We start from the raw sequence: 16285 nt of genomic DNA, 5'->3' as shown, positions 1-16285 counted from the left end.
TTAGGGATAAGTATTGGGAAGGGTTAGGTTTTATGGTGATAGCATGACAATGTTTTTGAAAAAAAGGAATGTTGATCCAGGAGCATGTATAACTTGGCAAAATCACGGCAACACTAGTTTGACAGTGAAAATAAAAGCGATTTCAATATCCCGCATATTGATAGCGGCTCCCTGATGCCCACAAATTACATGTTCCTCAAAAGTGCTCATTACATCAGTTTGGTGGTTTCTAAACACCTTTGTCAGACGTTTCCTGGCAAACTAATAAAAAAACCTGTGCGCTCTGAAAATTGCATAAAGCTAGCCAATCAGATTTGTGCTTGCCGAAATGAGAAAGTGCTTTCCATTTCAGTGAGCAATGTTCAGTGAAGGGACAGCGTGTGGTCCACTGCTGTCGGAGGCCGAGACCGCTTGCCCCTATGTAGTTCACCGCTGACCTGGAATCAGGTGGGTCTTTTGCTATTACGGGGCACAGAAAAGCCAACTGGCCAGAGTACAGAAGCAAAGACCTCACAGAGGGGTCAGGAACCCTGTTTTGTGATTGGACGCAGTGGAGCATGAAGACATGCTCCGAGCAGGAGGAGATTAGAGAGAGGAGCACAAACCTATGCTACTAGTATCACTATATCAAATGAAAAACAGATCTCCTTATATCTTTAGTCTGAATAAGTTGACAGCTGTTACTCATTCTCCTGCTCTCTCTCTTTCCCCATCTTAAAGGGATAGTTACATTTTTTTTTAGAAGGAGCATTTTAAGGTACTCACCCTCATGTTGTTTCAAAGCCATTCAAATTACTTTCTTCAAAGGAACATAAAAGGTAAACTGCGAAAGAATGTTCTGTGCAATCTTTTTCATATAATGAAAGGGCATGAGTACAGCTACAAAATGACACACACACACACAAAAAAACGATAAATGTATCATTAAACTAGTCCATATAATGTGTGAACTATATCCAATACCTCGAGAAGCCATTTGATATGAGCAAAAGACTGAAAATTTACTGTAGCTCATTCGCTTTTGCTTTCAAACCTCATTTGCTTATGCATCCATTCAAACATGGTGCATTTAGATGCCTCGCGTCTGGTTTGAAGTTACTGACAAACATTAAAAGACAACAATATATAAATGGATAGGGTCACTAAAAATGGGCAAAAGTGGATGCAAGATTCTCAAAGAATAAAGTCTATACTGTACATTTCAGTCTGTTCCCGACTGAACAGACTTGAAATATAGTGCAAACCACATTTGTGAAACTTTTTTCAGTTTACTCATAAAGTTTGGCTAGGATATTTGGAACAACTTGAGGTTGAGTACAACTTTCTTTTTTTGGGTGTATTTTTTCCCAAAGCTACACTGGGTTATTTTTTACGGAAGCGTATTGCATTCACTTGAGGAAAAAAAATCTACTCTGTTTTTCTGAATTAACGAGTTAATTATCTCAGAATTATGAGATAATTTTTCATGAATAAAAATGTTTTGCTCTGTTTTTCTGAATTAATGACTTAATTATCTCAGAATTATGAGATAATTTTTTTCTTGAAATAAAAATATTTGCTCTGTTTTTCTGAATTAATGACTTAATTATCTCAGAATTATGAGATAATTTTTTCTTGAAATAAAAATATTTGCTCTGTTTTTCTGAATTAATGACTTAATTTTCTCAGAATTATGAGATAATTTTTCATAAAAAAATATTTTGTTCTGTTTTTCTGAATTAACGACTTAATTATCTCAGAATTATGAGATAATTTTTCATTTAAAAAAAATTTGCTCTGTTTTTCTGAATTAATGACTTAATTATCTCAGAATTCTGAGATAATTAAGTCGTTAATTCAGAAAAACAGAACAAAATATTTTTTTTTATGAAAAATGATCTCATAATTCTGAGATAATTAAGTCATTAATTCAGAAAAACAGAGCAAATATTTTTATTTCAAGAAAACATTATCTCATAATTTTGAGATAATTAAGTCATTAATTCAGAAAAACAGAGCAAAAACCTTTTTTTTCATGAAAAATTATCTCGTAATTCTGAGATAATTAACTCATTAATTCAGAAAAACAGAGTAGATTTTTTTTTTTCTCAAGTGAATGCAATACGCTTCCGTAATTTTTTAACCCAAACACTTGGTTGAAACAGTTGGGCAAGGAAGCTGGGTTGATTTGACCCAATTTGGGTTGATAATTATTTATAATCAGTAATCAAACGATGCTGGGTTGACAAATTCAGATGTGTAAGAGAGCATGCACAACATGAACGTTAAAACACACACATCCGTGTTCGTGGCGCTTTAGACAGAAATATGAGTGGAAAATAGAAGAAAACTAATCAAATCTAAGAAGAGAGAGAACTACCTGCAGTGAGGAGCATGTTCTTTTAAACCGGACGGGGTTTTGTCAGAGAATGAGATAACAGAGTGTTTTCAGAGTGAGTGGGAACTGAACAAGCCGGACTGATTAAAAACGCTTTAAACGGAGAGGTTGAACTCCTGTCGATTCACTAAAATCCAGTTTATTCCTGACTTTCATTTTTTTTTACTTATCGGTACTCAAAGCCTGATGCTTTAGCAGAAGTGGGAATGTTTCCATTGGCGGATGAAAAACGGAATATTTGGTCTTAAACGCAAGTCATTCTATACTTATTTAACAATGTTCACTGAACTTTTAAAAAGCACATTTATTTATCAAGAATTGCCATTCTTGTCTTCTCATGTACACATTGTCTTTACTATTGACTATATTTTTGTCCATTTCTAGGTGTTCTTGCTTAACCAGTTTTCACCTTTTGATTACAGTAGCCTGTGTTATTACTGTAGTCATTCTGTGCGTTGAATTGAATATTTCGAACCCATTTGGGGTTCATATTAGCCCAGCCGTAAAGTAAATTTAAACAAAAGTTGATTCAAAGAAATGGCTCAGCATGTTGGGTCAATACAACCCAAACCAAGTTTGTCCCTTTTTGAGCCAGCACTGGGTTGCCAAAAAGACCCACATTTGGTTGTTACTAACCTAGCTTTTTTTTTTTATAGTGTTACTAGGGTTGTTTTTATGTGCAGAGGACATTATGAAGAAGAGGAGAGAAGAAGAGGTGGTAACTGATGAAATGGGAAGAGACAGAATATAGTCGGACTGGACCGGCCATCTGTCTACAGATGATAAGGCGCCTCTACGGGTTTGCCACCACAAGCCATTAAACTGAACACAGCCCTATCGAACACACGCACACTAATCCACTAGCTCATGACTTCCACCCCGCTCTACTCAGTGGATATTCTCACCCATATCTCTTCTTACAATCCATAATTACATCATTGTTCTATTTTTATTCATGCCTCATATTGTATACAATACTTGCACACTCACACACAACTTAGTTGATTGGTTATTCAAAATTGGAAAAAGTGGATGTATACACAGCTGGTGAAAGTTTGGAATAACAATGATTTTTATGCTCAACAAGGCTGCATTTATTTGATCAAAAACTGGGATCAAAGTATAACAGTCACATTGTGAAATATAATTACCATTTAAAATAACGGTTGATTTTATTATCAATGTTGAAAACAGAAAGGATGCATTAATTTGATCAAAAGTGCCAAAAAAAAGTAACATTTATTAAAAGATTGCTATTTCAAATAAAAAAAATTGGTTTGTATTTTGTATTTCATGCATTCATTGGTTTCATGTTCGATCTGATGGTAGCCAAAAGTTTTATTTTCCTCATGTCATATGTCTAAAATAATAAGTAATTATTTGTGTGATATGTGCGCCATGGGACCGCTGAACAGTGTCGTTATATTGCAGTTGGCTTCGGCCTCTTGCCTTTTAAAGTCCCCCTGTAGTCAATCATATCATCCCTTCAAACTCATCTTTGATCACCAAAATTACATACTTAAACCTTTTTTCCTTGAAATTTCTTCATGATTTAAAATAGCTTGAATGTAACTCTACACCCTTGTCTCATTTGGTATATGCGGTTCTATGAATATGCACATTAGCCCCGCCTCCACTCACTCACACCAGCTCAGAGATCCACTCGTTGACGATCATATCTTGATCTGATTGGTTACAAGGTAGTTTGTGACGTCGCAAACATAGATATCATATATAAACGCTAGATGTCTCGTGCGCACTGCTGGCCAATGGAGGCCGACGTCCGCACGTGGCGGCCATCTTGCATGTACTTTTAAATAACCATAACTTGCTCATTTTTCTACCGATTTTCAAACGGTTTGGTTTGTTATAAACGTCAGAGATGTAGTTATGACACTGCATGCATACACTGCATACATATGAAAAATGATAACATACATGTTCAAGCATTCGGAATTATAGCCACGTTAATAACGTTTGTAAGAAACCAAACCGTTTGTAAATCCGTCAAGATTTCAGCGAGATAAGAGGATTTGTGTGCGTGCTGATCATTCACCTTAATGCACAGAGCACTGTGACAAGATGGCCGAACGATGATGCCGGAAGTGACTGCGCCATAAGACATCTAGCGTTTATATATGATATCTATGGTCGCAAACACCAGCGATTTCAAACCGTGTTTTTGAAACTGTCTTTGGTTCACTGCAGTTTTAAGAGGAAAATACTCAGTAATGGTGTCGACTTTGCACATGGTTTGTCTTAAAGCGTATTAAAAACACCACACAGACATATAAACAACATTAAAACTCGATTTCCACCACAGGGGGACTTTAATATCAAACACATTAAGCTCATGATTTTCTTATTCATCCATTCATTTTATATCGCTCGTGTCAGTAACTTTTAGCAGTCCTGAAAGCTGGATATATTTACAAACCACAAAATAAGCCATAAAGCAAAATCTACATCGACTGACAAGTCTAATCCTCACAAAAAAACAAAAAACAAAAAAAAAGTCTCATCCTCATTATATAATTAAGTAACATCAGTTCTGTCACTTGCCAGATGTGATACAGAGCAACTTTGTCATTAAGGTTAGTTTTTATTTTTATTTGCAGGTTCATGCAGTGATACTTTTGAATGTTTTCTTCACCACATCAAGACATGCTCTTATGCAGAAGACTTTTTGAATGTATTCACTGTTTTTCCTAGATATAAAATTATAAAATAATGTATTTTCACCAAATATCCTGCGTTGGGGAATTGATTTGTTAATAAAGTGATGCGAACAAATGTTAACCCTGTTGTGTGTGTTCTATATTTTGCTTGTTTTTCATACATTTTGGGACGGTGAGAAATAAACAACTGCTACTACAATTTTAAATATTTGGACCAATGACATGGTTTAGTAAACTACGTTTGGCTCAACATATTACATAATTGATAAAATTCAATTCACAGATATTCAATTAGGCCAATTGAAAAATTTGGATGTGACCAGTCACTAGAAAATTGAGTTGGAAAGGTCTGAAATTTGTGTGACTTTCTTTATTTCCATGGTTAATGCAAATAAAACAGGAAAATGCAGACCCATTGACCCATTTTACAAGACAATACCACGCACACACACAAACACACAACAATCCAACTTGAAAAAGAGTGGGAGGGGAAAAACACTTTTTTTTTGTTAGAGAAAATTGTTGGCATGGGGGATCTTTTGGGCCTCCATTGTTTCAACCCTCTGAGCGTGCTCGGTAATTATCTTCTCTAACTGACTCACAGTACCATGGTGACCCCAAACCCCACAATGCCACATCGCCATCACGACACCCAGCATGAAAAGCACCTCCTATTGGCACAAGCATGCGAAATGACTTGCTTGGCATGCCAGGCTTTTGCCCTTTAAATCTGCCCACGTATATTATAGCACATTTTGCGTTTAGCAGTGCAATATTAATGAAGGCTATTTCTGAACCTTACTTTCATGAAATGGCCGTTCGGAAATGCGAATGCACACGCAAACTTAATGTAAAAGAAAAGCAAGCCGTTGAAGAAAGAGATTCCATTAGAGTAAACCAATAGAGGATCTCGAGATGTGTAGTTAAAAGCTCTCGAAAAGCACAACAGAAATCATAGCATGCTCCCCTGTCTAGATAACCGGATTACCCTCTCTGTGCTCTCACAAACGCTGTCTGTCTCCACACTCCCAGAGACTGGCACACACACACATATACACATTTGATCTAACAAAAATACACAAGGGTTTTGGAGCAAGTGGATTTTTTCCCTTTCTGAGTGGTGACCCTCGATCGGGGCTCTGTTATCTGTCTCTAATAAGTGCCAAATGGCAGAAACAACTATACTTTCATAATTTTGGGAGCGGTGTTTACCTGACATTATGATGCTGATGATGTGGATGGTTGCCAGAGTGTGGTAATACGATTGCTAAGATGTTCCAACCCATTCTCACTCTCATTCTCTCCCAAGGCGTCAAAAACTGAAGCATGGCCAAGTGCCTTCACAATTAAGACGCAAAAGGAGCCCCTAGGCGCCACTGTATCGACGAACAGGGTATTCCATTGATTTAATTTGTTTGCCTTATGCGTCAGATCAAGACGCATTTAATTCCCTGCATTTGCATATTATAAATATTTATACTTTTATATTTTCGAGCAACTAACCCCACCCACTTCTCAACAAAATGTAACATGCAAATAAAACGGGTATTTATTGCAAAAACTGACCAAAAATAGTACAAAAGTATTACAAATAAATCATGTTGCATTCCAAGTCTTCTGAAACCACATGATATTTTTATGTGAAGAACAGAGTGGGTCAAAATAATCCCGCTCCGTGAACGCATTCAGTCATATCTCAGTCAAAAGATACACCTGACTCTTAAGCATGACGCAATCGGCCACGAGACACACGACTGCCAATGCTATTTCACAATCAAAGCTGACTTAAAGACGCAATCGTAGCGAGACATAAGATAGCCAATGCCATTTTACAATCAAAGCTGATGTAACTCTTCTTCGGGTGGCAATTTTTGAATGTTCCCTGTTCGTTGATACGGTGACGCCTAGGGGTACCTTTAGCATCTTAGGCTCTGTCCCAAATGGCACCCTAAACACTCGCGGTCTTCCTACGAATTCGCACTTTCGTGATGAAACGCCACCTTGACTGTCAGGAAGAAGTTTGCTGTGGAGCTTGCTTCAGTGCGGGCTCAGCAATAGTGTACATCGAAACCTAAAATGACAAATGGGACACCCTACGCTACGGTCTCATGGACTTAACGGACACGTGCTTTAAAAGGATGGTTCGGAGTAATTTCAACCTAGGGTCCTTTGACCATGACCTCGAGCCAAACACCCCCCCAGAAGCTTTTTTCCCCTTGGTCGAACATTATTAAAGTTAGAGCTTATTTAGAGATATCAGCCGAATGGCTTAGTGCAGGCGCTAATGGATCCAAGGTTGTAACTCGTAAATTACCCCACTAATAATGCCCAGAATGGTACCAAACTTCTACAGTAGTACAAATAGGTTCTGTACTCGTAAAACAAGGCATTGGAAAGTTTGTAAGTACATCAGGAGTTTATTTAAATAACACTGATGGCTTATGCTACCGCTAACCCGGACATTGAGGTTTGGGAAAAGCCTGTAAAAGTCCTCTGCAAAACTCACAAGTGTAAGGGAAAATCTAGTGAATTTAACACTGCATAGAAATATATCCCAAAAAAATAATAATTTTTTCCAAAGTGTTGACAACTTAGTGTTAACTTATAATTATTGCAAACTGATACTACCAACAAAATATTAGTGCATTCCTGGAACTGGGCGTCGTTACACTACATCTTTATGCATCGCTTTCTGCCAGGACTCTTACAGGCTTTTCCCAAATGGCACATTTTGACTGTGTCAGTGTCTATTTCAAGCACAAGACATGGAAAAACTACAGCAGGTACACGTCAGATGTGTGGATGCTAGGGCTGGGTTGACCATAGCGATTTCACATTTTTGATGAACAGATATGGATTCTTAAATATCAAGAATCTATCTTTTTAGTCTTGTTTTCAGTTGATGCATGAACAAAACTTCATTATAAACATTATTTGTAGCACACCTACCATCCAATAATTGCAATAAGCTTTGTGCATTGTTACTTTTGAAATGAAACAAAGTCTCAGCTTTCCAATTTAGTCAATTTTATATTGAAATTCAAATAATACATACAGTTTTGGCCTGACAGATCTCTGTAGCGCCTCAGTTCAAGCAGCACGTGAACTGATCTCATCCTCTTTACTATGAGCAACAATGAGCATTTGTTACAATCTTTATCTTTTTTTTATTATTAGGCCTATTCATAAAATACAACTGATCATTGTTAGTTCATGTTAGCTAAGGTCCATTAAAGGAACACAGCAACCTTTTGGGACTTTAGCTTATTCACCGTATCCCCCAGAGTTAGATAAGTCCATACATACCTTTTTCATATCCGTGCGTGCCGTAACTCTGTCTGACGCACCCACCGCTAGCCTAGCTTAGCACAAAGACTGGAGGTAAACGGCTCCAGCTAGCATACTGCTCCCAATAAGTGACAAAAAGTAAAGCCAACATTTCATTTTCCTATTTACATGTTGTGATTTGTATAGTCACAGTGTGTACAAATAACAAGGTCACATGAGACACAACCATCTTCTAACCGTACACATACTGGGAACTATATTCTCAGAAGACAAAGCACTGCTACTTCTGCAGAGTGATTTACTCCAATTCTGAGCGAACACTCTGCTCCTCACCACGGGGCTTCTCAGGCGCTGCGAGCAAATCACTCCGCCCAAGTAGCAGTGCTTCGTCTTCTGAGAATATAGTTCCCAGTTTGTATACGGTTCTATGTCTGTGTCTCATGTGACCTTGTTATTTGTACACGCTGTGACTATACAAATCACAACATGTAAATAGGAAAATGTTGGCGTTATTTTGTCACTTATTGGGAGCAGGCGGGGTTTTTTTTTTTTTTTTTTTTTTTTTTTTTACAGATTGGGCTTTGGTCAGACTCGGGCTCATTTAGCTTTTCTCCTTTCATCGTGCCCATAATATACGTGCAGAGCGCAGGCTACTGTATGAAATATTGTTATTGTGATCATATTATAAATATGAAACGCAATATGCGATCACGCGAGCAACGCGACGCGCGTGCAACGCATTTTAGGTGACACGGTACGTTCACACGGGGCGTGAGCGTCAACGCTTCCCATTGACTTGAATGGGTGACGTCAAGCGTTGCCGAAAAGAATTGTGGATCCGTCGGCGGCGCTTCACTGGCGTTGCTCGCGGCAGAAGTTGAGAATTTTTCAACTTCTGCCGCGAGCAACGCCAGTGAAGCGCCGCAGATGGAAGCGTCAGCCAATAGGATCGCTCTATGCAAATACAGTAGCCAGGCGGCAGCCAATCACGTTCATCCTGTTCAAGAGCAGCAAACTGAGGATACATTTTAAATTTCATTGGCTGACGCTGCTATGACCATGGCGTCAGTGCCAAACTTCAGCCACGCCTTCCGTCAAGCGTTGACGCTGACGCCCCGTGTGAACGTACCGACAGTTGACCATGCAGAGCATCAGGGAGAAGTTGAGCGTGGGGAATTACTAAAAGTTCCCAATACCTCAGGAAAAGCTGCATTTTGAAAGAGTTTTTATTTGATTACCACAACAAACAATGAGCCTGAAGCCTTCAACAGTGGATGCTATTCTTTTTCTTCACAACACTCGCGAATAAACAGTGAATGAGAAACTCTGCAGAAGTAGTGATTCAACTGATTTTTTTTTATATATTTTTTTTATATTTTTATTTAACGTTATTATTTAGCGTTAGGCAGTTGGCGAAGAGTTCTTTGAAACGTTGTTCTTCAGTAAAGTTACTTGACATCAAAAAAAGGTAGGCCGTAAATCTTTATTTACTGCTGGATCACATTTGGCTATATAATATTCTCTACTGCATGATATGCTTCTCTGTAATGGACAGTCTGTATTAATATTTGTGGGCATAATTGTCGGTGGTGGTAGTTATGTTTGAGGCCTATAATAACATTTTACCTAGTTGCATGTGTGTATGTGTGTGCATCTAGCAGAGACAGCGCGCATCAGAGAGAGCTCAAAGTGATATTGATGTTTGGTCTCGGGTCGGGTTCGGGCTGAAAAATTGCAGACGTTTTCGGGCTGGGGCCGTATTAGGGCTTGAATACCACGGGCCAGGTCTCGGTTGGGGCTGGATGTTTTGCCCCATGCAGGGCTCTAGGCAGTATGCTAGCTGGAGCCGTTTACCTCCAGTCTTTGTGCTAAGCTAGGCTAGCGGTGGGTGCGTCAGACAGAGTTACGGCACGCACGGAGATGAAAAAGGTATGTATGGACTTATCTAACTTTGGGGGATACGGTGAGTAAGCTAAAGTCCCAAAAAGTCGGCGTGTTCCTTTAAATAATATTAACATATGCAAATTTTGTATTTGTAAATAATGTATTAGTAAATGCTGAAATTAATAACTGAAATTAATAAATGCTTTAGAAGCATATTTCAATGTTAGTTCATGTAGTTAACTAATATTAAGAAATGGAACCTCATTATAAAGTGTTACTGTTATTAGTGGTGCAACACTATTGTTATTTCACATACTTATTTTTATTCTTCTGGACAAAACTTTGGTGCAAAGTGGATGAAAAAGTGGGCAAAAATCCCATAGACTAACATTGACTGAATGTCCATGAATTTGAATCTCAACTGTCACATTCTTTCTCTCTCACACACACACACACACACACACACACACACACACACACACACACACACACACACACACACACGCACAGGGCCTTGGAACCCATTTGACTTATCTTATCAAGCAGCCAATAAGTAATGACGTAAAAGCTTCATAGTCACAACCTAGCAACCACTTACAGCACCCTAGCAACCACCCCATAGTCTTCCATTGAAAATAGATGAGAGGGATACAAATTAATCAGGATATCATAGAGACACATGAGTTTGGCTCTTTTGATTTGGGCAGACATGCAGTCTTTTGGTTTAAACCTGCTGTCTAGCCACACCCTAGAAACCGTTTAGAGCACCCTAGCAACCACATCTCAGCACCAGAACATTATACAGACTTATGGTTTGGCTCTACTGCAGTCACTTGCATCACGGTAGCGACTTCCTAGTGCAGAGTTTTGCCATGGCATGCACCACTCACATTTTCTTCAGAAAATGTACGTCTAGTTCTATATCTACTACTCCCTCCTCCCCGTTTTACTGGACCGGCACAATAGCGAGACAATTCAGTCCTGTTGAGATACTGCAAAATGTCCAGCAGGCGTTTCTGCGTTTGTGAATAGTCTAGGCAGAGAAAAGCACATGTTCTCCTTGAATACAGTTATCTGTCTGCCAATACTTCCAACACAAAGAAACGTAATAATCTTTATCTTTATAGAACTGACAGTTACAATTGGACCCCAAAATTTGATTTTCTCCTTTTCCAACTTCTCTTTCTTATTTTCCCATTTCTGTTTGACCTTTATTTTGCTCTCAATTATATCCAGATTTTTCGCTGTGTTGCACTTCCCTTCGTTCAATCTCTCATTGATTCACTGAGCATCATCTGAACTCAACACTCTCATCTCTCACACACACACCCCAATAGAAAAATGTCTGAAGCCAGAGGGGGGAAATGCATTGCTGAGAGGTCCATAGCTCAGGAGACTGCAATAACTGAGTTTTGAATTAAATTACATTACATTACGGTACATTTAAGCAACGTTCTATTAGATGTTTGTCCTAAAATTGCGAATGAGATGTTTGACACACAATAACAATACAGAGCATTTATGTATAGCATAACGTGACTCATCTATTTCTCCTTTAGCAAGTAAACCGACATTAACTCATTGCTGTCTAGGAGAAACATGCAACATGAGTCCTAAAAAAGTCTTATAAGTAACAAAAACCACAAATATAAAATACTGGTTTTTGATACTTATGAGACTTAAAAACTCAAGTTTATCTCACTGCAACATGAATGAAAGACATTAATACAATAGGTTGGAATAGAACAAAATGGAACATGAATGCAATATTATTTCCACCTGATAAGCCTAAACGCATGATTTAAGAAAAAGCAAAAATGAAGAATGAGTATTAGTGTCATTGCCAGTTGAGTCAGTTAGGTCAGTGTAAGGCTAATCCTGTTAGCACTGGAGTTAGCATTAGCGCTGAGACCTGTTCATGAGGATTACAACAGCAAGGGCACATCAACAAAAAGAAAACAAATCCATGACGAGTGTGCTGATCTTTATTGATACTGATGCCAGTACGTCAGCTCATGTTGCTAAAGTAAGTCTGAATAAGTGCAGTGGTGGCCACTAGAGCACTAACGTACTTTGCCCTACTTTGTGTGCAGAAAATAGATGGATTTCTGTTGGTTCTGAGGTGAACTAAATTAGCCCAGAAAACAAGGGGAATAAAATAAGAAATAATGATTTTTCCTTCCATTCTTCTTTATGGATATCAGTAGCCTGTGCCAGATTATTAAAAGTGCTCTAAATAAATCATTAGACAGAAAAAAAAAAATGCATCTTGAAGAACAACGTATCAGTTTTCAACTGCGTTTCAACCTTTTGTGAGATGCCATTTCAACCATTTACTCACTCTCTCATTCTCCCTGTGATAGATGGCAATATTGTTCAGTATATGTTGATGTTTTTAATATTTCATATGATTACATTCTTGTCATATTTTCAATGCTTTTGTCCCAGAAAAATATTATAAACTTTTTAAATATCTTTTCTGAGCCTTTTTCTGCACTTTACTCAACTTGTGTTTTGGAGGTTTTGAGTGAATGTTAAGGCTGTAATACAGTAAAAACAGTAATATTGTGAAATATTTTTTCAATTTAAAATAACTATTTGAATATATTTTACAATGTAATTTATTCATGTGATGGCAAAGCTGAATTTTGTGTCACATGATCCTTCAGAAATCATTCTAATCTGCTGATTTGCTGCTCAAGAAACATTTCTTATTATCAGTGTTAAAAACAGATATGTTTGTGGAAACAGTGATAATAATTTTTCATGATTCTTTAATAAATAGAAAGATAGTGTAACATTATAAATTGTAAGAAATTACATTTAATGTTAAATTGTATTAATTAACTTACTGAACCCTCCAAATACTTGCTGGGACCAAAGTAAATGCGGACAATGGCCATTTTACGAACAATTCATGCGAGTGTATGAAGAAAAACAGCACATGGCTGGTCGAAGAGCTGCAATGCTTCTGAAAACAATGCACAGCTTTTGTTCTGAAAGCCATCATGTACCGCAAACAAACACTAACACACATGATTGTATCATCATTGAACATGAAAACGCATCTTACAAATCTGTCAAAAACTTCCGGTTGAGGGATTCCAATATTCCACAGCAATGCCAACACACCACTTCAAATACACTACATACATGCAGACCTACTCAGAAAACACACATACTTTTGCTTTTACATTCTCACTGCTCCATAAAATCCCACAATGAAACACAGAGACCATAAATAAACTCAAACAACACACAAATGCACACACATACACAACACACAGCACCAGGCAATGAGCAGAACTAGACTGTCACTTACGTCAAGCCAAACTCTCTCTCTCTCTCTCTCTCTCTCTCTTCAGTTCACTGGGACGAACGGGTATATTTTTTGCCAAATCCTCCAGGATCATTTGCTTTCGTCTTCTACTCCCTTTTCAGTCTCTCCATCAGTTTTTAGACTGAAGCGCCGGTTGTGCTCTTACTGCAGCATGTTTGTGTGCAGCATATTATGTATTAACTATGTCTCACGACAGTACTGTTCACAAAATGAAAGTGTTTTTTTATTTGTTATGGATGCAGATCAACTGTTCTTCTTGTCATTGCGGCATGTGTTGTGCTTTGGTTACGATACGTCTATGTGTGTGTGTTTGTGTGTGTGTGTGTGTGTGTGTAATGCAGCTCTAATCCCTTTGAGGAGGTGAGAGAGCGGGTGCTTGGCAGCCGGGACTCCAAAGGGAATAAAAGACACATTTTTCAGTTCAACACACACAGTGCAAATGATGCTGACACATACTTCATCTTAACCCCAGCCTATTATGTAATAAACATCAACTACATATTTAACCTCATCCTAAACACTCACCTTACACACTGAAAAGAGCACTCACACACATATACTTGTATAAGTGGATTAAAGTGTCAAACTAGGACAACGTTCAAAGCTCTGAGCTACAAACGTCCTTGACACTGCCATCATAATGAGCAAGCAAATCAGGCCCAAGACCTGATGCTCCATCAATATGCTGGACAGCTGACACACAGCTCGTACAAGCACATCTTGACCCACTTAAACTGGCTCAGCAATGATTTCTGATTCGTAAACAGTTGTAGGTTTCCTGATTGTGATTCTCAGAGGGTGGTAAGAACCAAAATGAAATCACCAGCGACCAAAGTCAAAGATTAGAGAGTGAGGACATGTGATCACTGCATGACTGCGTTCATTTGTGATGGACTTGTTCTGTTTGACTTGACATGTTCTGTTTGTCATCCCGAGTACATGTCCACAAAAAAGGGTATGTAAGAAAGCCCTCGGCCCGGGATCTGATCAATAGCTTCCTCTCTGTTTGAATGAATTGTCAAATATACAACGAGACAAACAAACCACCTGATGTTCTCCTTTTTCTTCCACTCCCTCAGCCTCTCTGTGACTTGGGAGCTCCCTCAGCCATCCATTTTATTTCACCTCAGTAGTCTGAATGCCAAGCAGTAACAATTCTCACTTTAAAGTTCAGATACAAACAACAAAAACCCTATTTACTTTCTTAAAGGGCCAGATTCACCCAAAAATAAAGTTTTTGTCATCATTTACTCAGTTTATGTTGTTGCGTTATTTTCTTCCATGGAAACCAAAAGTTACGGAGCACCGCACATGACATGCAAGAAAAAAAAAAGTACAAATCATGCGCACGATTGACTAATTCGTTACTTTGATTTATAAATTGTGCGCACAATTAGCAAATCGAGGGAACGAATTAGTAAATCTTGCGCACGACTTAGCCTACTATTTTTTTCCTGCATGTCATGCAGGCTCCATAGAAAAAGAGATAATTCGATGAATATCCGGCTGGCTGAATTCAATGCAATGGCAGTACATTGTGCATCTTAACACTTAAAGGTATAGCGGAGGATTTTTTACTTCCGGGTGGATCACCTATACTATTGGTCCTCCTAATTGTCAATCATTCTGGTGAATCAATCAAACTTATTCAAAAAGTGGAGAGGGCGGGTCTTATCTAAAATTCGGAAAGATCCTCCGCTATACCTTTAATAAAAAAACAATAGACGTGGCTCACTGATCATTTTCTAAGTCTAAATAATCCAAAATTAAATGAGTAAAATCGTAATGAATACTTCACGCTCCAGTCCAGGTGGTAGACTGCTACTGTCATTTGAATGCTAGTTAGAAAGTCAACATAAAAAAAACTAAAGTTTGATTCAGTTGAATTCTGTGAACCGGCTAGATTGGTAACCGGCTTAAAAGAACGAGAATGGCCTACCATTACAAAAATGGATATACTTGTACACGGTGTAAAACTAAAAATATGTACCAAATTTTGTGAAAATTGGCCTTAACTTGACACTATAATAAGCAACTTTATACTTTAGCTAATAGCCATTGGTGCTTCGTAGGGGTGTAACGATACACAAAACTGACGGTTCGGTACGCCCCACGGTTTTGACGTCTCGGTTCGGTTCGGTTCGGTTCATTTAAGGAGTGGGGGGTTTAGAAAGCTAAAATTGCTTCTTTTTTTTTTAAACAGTGCTCTAATTAACAAATTGTGTCCTTGTCTTTAAATTAATTCAATTACAAGTAAACGTTTCGCAAGGATACATTTTTTTATTAAATTATCTGCTAATGCTTTAAACTATATAGGAGCCCTTGCTTGCACATTACTATAACATTAAAGCTTAACAACAGAGCCTAGACTTTTAGCCTAAATTCAGTTGCTATTTATTTTTAGATATAATAATAATAATCAACACTCAAGTAACAAATTGTATGAAAACATGTAAACTGCACATAAGGCAGTTTTTACATTAACATTTTTACTAATTTATTATTGAAATATAATCATTTACACAGTTGCTGTCATTTTCATGACAGATATTTTAAACATACATTAAATAATCAAGATGTCATTAACAGGTTAAGTAAAATATAATATATAGGCTAATATAGTGCATTTATTTAGAGAAAGAGTTCATTTCCTTAGCAAACCAACAAGCTGTGGGCACTGAATGACTTGCCTGAGGTAAATAAAGCTATGTGAAAAAC

General features: G+C 37.9%; 1 protein-coding gene across 2 annotated transcripts in view; it reads right to left on the bottom strand.

Moving 5' to 3' along the window:
• Nucleotides 1-13875, bottom strand: part of sphkap (SPHK1 interactor, AKAP domain containing) — a 134713-nt gene extending 120838 nt beyond the window's left edge. For both annotated transcript variants that reach the window (XM_084409061.1, XM_084409064.1), the window contains exon 1: nucleotides 13550-13875. The gene's annotated coding sequence lies outside the window, so the exon portion shown is untranslated. The remainder of the gene's footprint in view (nucleotides 1-13549) is intronic.
• Nucleotides 13876-16285: the final 2410 nt, after the last annotated feature.

This window comes from Rutilus rutilus, assembly GCF_951802725.1.
Source record: "Rutilus rutilus genome assembly, chromosome: 5".
NCBI classification, from domain to species: Eukaryota; Metazoa; Chordata; class Actinopteri; order Cypriniformes; family Leuciscidae; genus Rutilus; species Rutilus rutilus.
This window is presented reverse-complemented; position numbering and strand designations above follow the sequence as displayed.